The sequence below is a fragment of the Barbus barbus genome, assembly GCF_936440315.1.
Source record: "Barbus barbus genome assembly, chromosome: 16".
Lineage (NCBI taxonomy): Eukaryota > Metazoa > Chordata > Actinopteri > Cypriniformes > Cyprinidae > Barbus > Barbus barbus.
In genome coordinates, this window is record NC_136744.1 from 7,765,346 (window position 1) to 7,772,431 (window position 7,086).

The window sequence follows — 7,086 nt, forward strand, 5'->3', positions numbered from 1 at the left end:
CTTTCACCACTTGAGGTCTGCCGGTGAGGAAGTCTTGAATCCAGTCACAGAGTGAGGAGTTTAGGCCGAGGTCTGTGAGTTTAGAAGCCAGCTTGATGGGGACTATAGTGTTGAAAGCTGAGCTATAGTCAATGAATAGCATCCTTACATAATTCCTATTGTTGCTGTCCAAGTGTGTGAGGGAAGAGTGGAGGACGTGAGAGATGGCATCGTCAGTAGATCTATTTGGGCAAACTGAAGAGGGTCCAAAGTATCAGGGATGGAGGAGCAGATGTGGCTCTTTACAAGTCTCTCAAAAACCTTCATGACTATAGATGTGAGGGCAACTGGGCGATAGTCATTCAGGCAAGAGGGTTTATTGTTCTTTGGCACAGGGATAATGATGGATTTTTGAATGAGGTTGGAACCACGGAGGTAGCAAGGTATTTACCAAGGGTGCCGATATTTTTGGCCATGACTGTATATAATACTGTGGCAGGAAAGTGGTTCCTTACAAAAAAAAACATGGGAATCTACTGAATTTCAAAAAAAAAAAAATGTTTTTTTTTCAAAATGTTACTTCATGATAGTAAATAAACACTTTAGTAAAAACTTTTTTTTTTTTTTTTGCTAAAATGTCTCTTTAAGCTAGTTCCCAAGTAGCTTCCACAACACTGTTCTTTACACAGAAGCCATCTTGAATTGGCATACAGCCCACAATTTTAAACCGGATAACAAAATACACAGGCTCGCATTGGTGACCTGTCAAGTATGTTATGGGACAACAGCGGTTTATAAAGACACAAGCCTTGGGAATAGGGGTGGATTTTAGGGTCAGACACAAGTATGGGGGGCCTCTACAGTGCGGATGGCAACGCATTCTTTCTTATTTGGGGGCTCAGGATGAGGAAACACTACGTCCTGTCAGCTGTGGGCCTTGCCTTTCCGCTCCGTCAGTTGTGAATTGACTACACATGATTTAGTCTGTACAGAGCTGGTATGCATGCAAGCATGTCTGCACTCATCTACCATTATTCAATGTTTAACTTGCACAGAATTACTCACATAGAATTAAGCAATCTCACGTCACAAAATAGCACACAAACTGCAAGCTGAGTCACCGTGCTTTTTTTTATTTTTATAACATGGTCTACTGCAGGCTTTCACACAGACAAAAATAAGCTTTTTAGTAGAAATTTCAAAATAAAAATAGAAAATTTTATAACAACATAAAAGTCTTTACTGTCACTTTTGATTAATTGAATACATCCTTGCTAACTAAAAGTATGAATTCTCTTAAAAGATATACTACTGTGAAATCAGTGTTTGCATGCACGTTTTCTAATAATAATGTTGATTGACATGTTAATAGTGCAATTATTAAATTATTATGCCACAGCTTTATTCATTATAGCATAGCATCTAATGATCATCATACTTGAAAGTCCTCTTTCAAACTTGCCCATAAACGTTTGGTTTCATTAGCCAATGAATGAGCTAAACCTTAAGGGCTTAATTTACTCTTCTTCTTTTTTTTTTTTTTTGTTTTATTGATTGACACTTTAATCTCTTGGTTTAAGGATTAGTAAATGCTGCAATCTTTGTAAAATCTGCTGTTAGGTCCTGTGGCTCTGCTGCTGTATGTCTCAGCTATTAAAAGGAACTTGACTTTGCTTCAGGCACCAATCCATACAGTATTCTGTCCTCACTCGATGTTTACAACCAATCTCAGTAACAGAGGAGCAGTTATCCCGTACAGGCTTGGGTAAATAACTGCTTTGGTGGTAAGATGATAGATTGTGACTAATGTGAAAAGTAAGGCATGGAAAATCAATGGTTGATGTTTGCTGTATCATTATTAATCCATGATGTGCTTTCCAGATGTTTTGCATAAAATAATATTTACCAACGCATGCAGCAAGCCTCTGCATTGACAACTTGTTTCTTTGCCGCCCTTTGGCATTTGTCCTCTGACCCCAGTCTTGTTTCTGTTGGGCGGCCTGCTTTATCTGTCTCCTCCTTGGATGTGTTTTAAAACTCATCCATCATTTTACTTCACTTCACCCCATGTGAGCAATACTCAGGGGTTGCACCCTCAGATTCCAGATATTCTAATAGTTGTATCTTGGCCCAATACTGTCCTATCCTAACAAACCATTCATCAATGGAAAGCTTATTTATTCAGCTTTCAGATGTATAAAGCTCAGTTTTAAAAAATTGACCCTTATGACTTGTATTGTGTCACATGGTCACACTTTAGTTTGGGGACCAATTTGGGGACCAGTTCTTTTCAGTCGTACACGCTTAACAAAACTATTTTCTATCTTACTTCCTTTGTATACTTGTCAGTTGCAGTAAAGACAAAATGAGTAAGAATCCAACATTTTCAAACCTCTTGAACTCAAGGCAAATTATTTAATTGAACAGGAAACCGCGTGTTAGAGAAAATTACATTTGAATCAATGAAGGATTAATGATACTGAATATTGGGTGCACGTTGCATAATCCACTTTAGAGAGTTAGATTAGTGTGTGCGTGTGTGTGTGTGTGTGAGAGAGAGAGCAGAAAAAGGTCATTGTCTGATCTCTGTTGAAACTCAGCCAGGTCTTGACTGGACAAACACGATTTCTGTGTCCGTCCACAAAGCAACTTCTCTTGTACAGAAATGGCTATAGGAAAAAGTTTGTCTTTCTAACAATTCACTTATATCTTATGATCCCATACATTTTCTTCCACTCCCAAATGACACATGTATACCTGCTCAATCGATGCAAAATGATTCCAGTCCATGATAATGATTTCTGGAAATGTTTTATATAAGGTTATGGTATGAATACTCAATAGATAACAGCAGAGGCCACTGAAGTGACCTCACATACACAGTGGTTTTATCACTGGAGGTCTCTGAGTGGCTGTATCGCTTGATATTGATGGGCTGCACAACTGAATATAACTTTTGAAAATCTGACCAAAAATGAGGAAATATATTGCAAATAAAGTGAAATGTCAGTCTAATTGTGAAAGAAGCAGTGCACTTTAGCATACATAAGAGTGCTTATTATTAAAATATTTGTTTTCAGACAGTTAAATGCATGCTATTTACAATTAAATGAATATGTATTATACTTCAAATTTATAAACGCAATTAGCTAAACTTTAGTGTGTTTTTTGACAACTTAAGTAGAAAATGTTTAGATGTAATTTCATTAATACTTCATTTGTCTGTAAAATATGGTTAAAGTGTACTGCTGAATGTACTGAAAATTATTATGAGAAACTAAAATATACTTATTTTTTTTTTATTTCAATATTTGTAATTACACATTTGATGAAGTTGCAATTAGTAAATTCAAAACATATTAACTTTGTATACGTGATATGTAAAAGTAATATCAAATAACGTTACAGTTAACTTTACATGTGCTTTAGTTTGTAAGTCAGCATATTAAAATAAGTGTAATCCTTTAACGCACAAAAAAATTTTCTATAAACATTTAAATTTGTTGAAATGTTCTAAAAACATTTCAAATGCACTTTACAGTAAAACCGACATTTTCTTGCTATTGAAAATGCACATTCTGAATGAAAGTGTTTGTAATCATTGCAAACACTCAACTGGCCATCATTTCTGGAAGATATTCCTGCATGTTGGCAGAAATAAATCTTAGTAAAATTGCATACTGCTAATTCAATATTAAGTAATATTTTGCTAAAAAAAAAAATAAATAAATCATCATTTACTGACTTTCCTTCTTCTGTGGAGCACAAAAGAACATATCTTGAAGAATGTTAAGAAAATAGGGCTCACAACATAATTATTTTTCATTATATTGACAAGAAAGAAAAGTTATATATGAAGCTCAGTTTTAAAAAAAATTGACCGTTATGACTGGTATTGTGTCACATGGTCACACTTTAGTTTGGGGACCAATTTGGGGACCAGTTCTTTTCAGTCGTACACGCTTAACAAAACTATTTTCTATCTTAAAACTTTCTTCTGTGGAACACAAAAGAACATATTTTGAAGAATGTTAAGAAAATAGGGCTCACAACATAATTATTTTTCATTATATTGACAAGAAAGAAAAGTTTTCAACTTTGTCACATCCCTGGACACCTCCACATATTATCAGTAATATTACGGTCACTGCTGTAGCCAGAAATTGCCAATTTCCATTCGCAAAAAATTACTTCTGGCCTGTTTGTTGCTGCAAATCAGTGCATGTGTGAATGTTCCTTCAGGCAAAGCGTCAAACAGTTTTTTTTCCCCCTTGCTCCTGAATGTCTGTTATACACAATTGTGTTTATCATAAATCTTCAGGTCAATTATCCCATCACAGCCAGGTGCAGCATTTATCCAGTCAACCTGAGTTTCACCCTGCTGCTCTCTTGATGCTAGTCAGCTTAGCCAGTCATGCTAAATCACTGGTCAAAAGTCACAAAGCTCCTCCCTCATTCCAAATAAATTTCATGAATTAAGCTCGACCACTAATACAACACCCTACAACAGCGGCATCTGTTCTTGATTTCGATTTGGCATTCTCAGTGGCGCTAAAAACACTCTTCCACTAGTTCGTCAAAAGGCTAACAGAGGAGATGATTAGCCAAACAGGGTCCATGTGAACACTTCATTAACTTAATAAGCTTGATTAAAGTCCAATTACAAACGCAGACCGGGTCCTTTAAAGATGACCCGTGACTTTTAAACTTTGACCTTCAGGTTCTAGAAGCGTCTATAAAAGAAGCCCTGTTAGATCCACATTCAGACGTCCCGTGGACACCAGACGATATGTCGCACGAAGGTGGAAATGAGGAGAACAAGAGAAAGAAGATATTTCCGCTCGTAAATGTTCGATGTTGACACAAAGCAGTGCAAGTCTTCTCACTGTTTTATCGGCTAACCTGAGTGTTTTATTGGCTCGCTGATGTTGAAAGTATTACTAATAGTCAACACACACACCTTTTTATATGTTGGCAATAAGAACCTTCTGATATGTTTTGAAAGTTTTATGAGTTATAGTTAATAAGACAGCAGAGGAAAATGTTATCTATGTCGGGTGGTAAACACATATCTTTTGGTTTCAGGTAGTTAAACAGTTTAAACCGTTGCTACCACCAATAAACTTTCAATACATTACTCAATATGGACCTCATTCACCCTCAGAAGTGTCTTTCAAGACATTACATCACAACATCATGTCCAACCTTCGTGAATACTATAGTGGTCACACTTTATTTTAAGGTCCAATTCTCACTATTTAGAAACCATTAACTATAACTTTTGCCTCAATAAACTCCTAATTTGCAGGTTATTAATATAAGGTAGCTGTTAAGTTTAGGTATTGGTTAGGATTAGAGATGTAGAATATGGCCATGCAGAATATGTGCTTTACATATAGCACTAATAAACAGCCAATATGTTATTAATAGGCATGCTAATAAGCAATAAGAATTTAAATTTGTATATCACGTTTTTAAATATATTTGTAATTACACATTTATAATGTTGCAGTTTAGTATATTTAAAATCTTACTTTATATATGATATTAAATGACACACTTCTTTTAAAATGATAACCTTGTACTTTGTAATCATAGTAAAACTTTTAATTTGACGCTACTACAAAGTGGACTTAAATGTGGTAAAACCCATAGTCATGAATGTGTACTCTCTTCATTAGAATTATTTATTAGAAATATACAGTAAAAGTTTTTTACAGTGTCCTTAATTAATATTACTCAGTAATTATATTTAAATATGCATAATATGCTAATTATATGTACGTTACACTTTATTTTAAGGTGTCCTTGTTACAGTGCAATTATGCATTTAAGTACTGAGTAATATTAATTAACTACATGCACTTACTATATGGTTAGGGTTAGGATTAGGGTTTTGCTTAGGGTTATTTGCATGTAATTATGCATAATGTATTGTGATTATAATATTATTGTATGTAACAAGGACACCTTAAAATAAAGTGTTACCTATATGTATAGTACATGTACATTAAAGTGCTGTTTAACCAAATACACTTTTAGGATTTGAAGTACACTAGGTTTTCATGTAGTAAACGACATTTTCATGTACAACAGGTAAAAAAAAAAAAAAAAAAAAAAAAAAAAATATATATATATATATATATATAGATGAAAGAGTGCTCTGTTAATAACCTGGTTGAAGTACATGACATATACCATATTTTTCAAGCTACCTCAAATAATACCGTGGTACCATAGTATTGCCATGGTACATTTTTTGCTCATTTGTTTATAATAGATAACTAGTTAACCTAAATTAATTGTTCTTTTAACTACACAGCTGTTTGTCATGGGTTACTATTGTTTAGTTGGTCTTTGTGTATGTGTGTGCTTGCACGTTTGGGTCTCTCCGTAGCTAAAGATCTAAAGGACAGAATGAGAGCAGAGAGACTAGAGTATTAGATATCTGTGAAATCTGTGAGGTCAGCCCAACGTTCAGAGAAAAGCTCCACCTGGACCTGAGCAGGCCCGTCACCGTCTGCTTTATGATCTGTGAAATGCTGGACAGGAGAACAGGTCACTAGAGAGAGAGAGATGACAGAGTCCAGGGACTGAGATAAGAGGGTCAGGGGTGTAAAGGTCAGAGTTCAGGGGGCGTCAAAAAAACACATGGAGGGGATAAAGAGAGTCTGCTTTCTATAAACCACAAGGAAGAGTGCTGTAATTTACAAGCCTCCAGAAAACCAGCCTGAACCCTTGATTGTCTCCTTACCACTCCCTCAGAGAGGATGCTGGGAAATCATATGCTGTCAATGTACAACTTTGTGCTGTGTGTGTGTGCATTTAAAGGCGTATTGAATATATTTTTCAGTTGTAAAATATACAACTGAAAAAAACTATTATAATGATAAACATTATATATAGTGGTGTTGGAAAATATGTTTAAAAGATGCACTCTTATAGAAGATGAGAATGCAGTCATATCAGTGGGCTAAGAAAAGTATTATTATTAAAGTGTAAAATGTGCTGTCAAATGATTAATTTCAATTAATTGCATCCAAAAAACCAAAAATTAATTGCATCCGGCTCTTAATGCATCGTGTTTCCTTCAGGAGCATCAGTGAA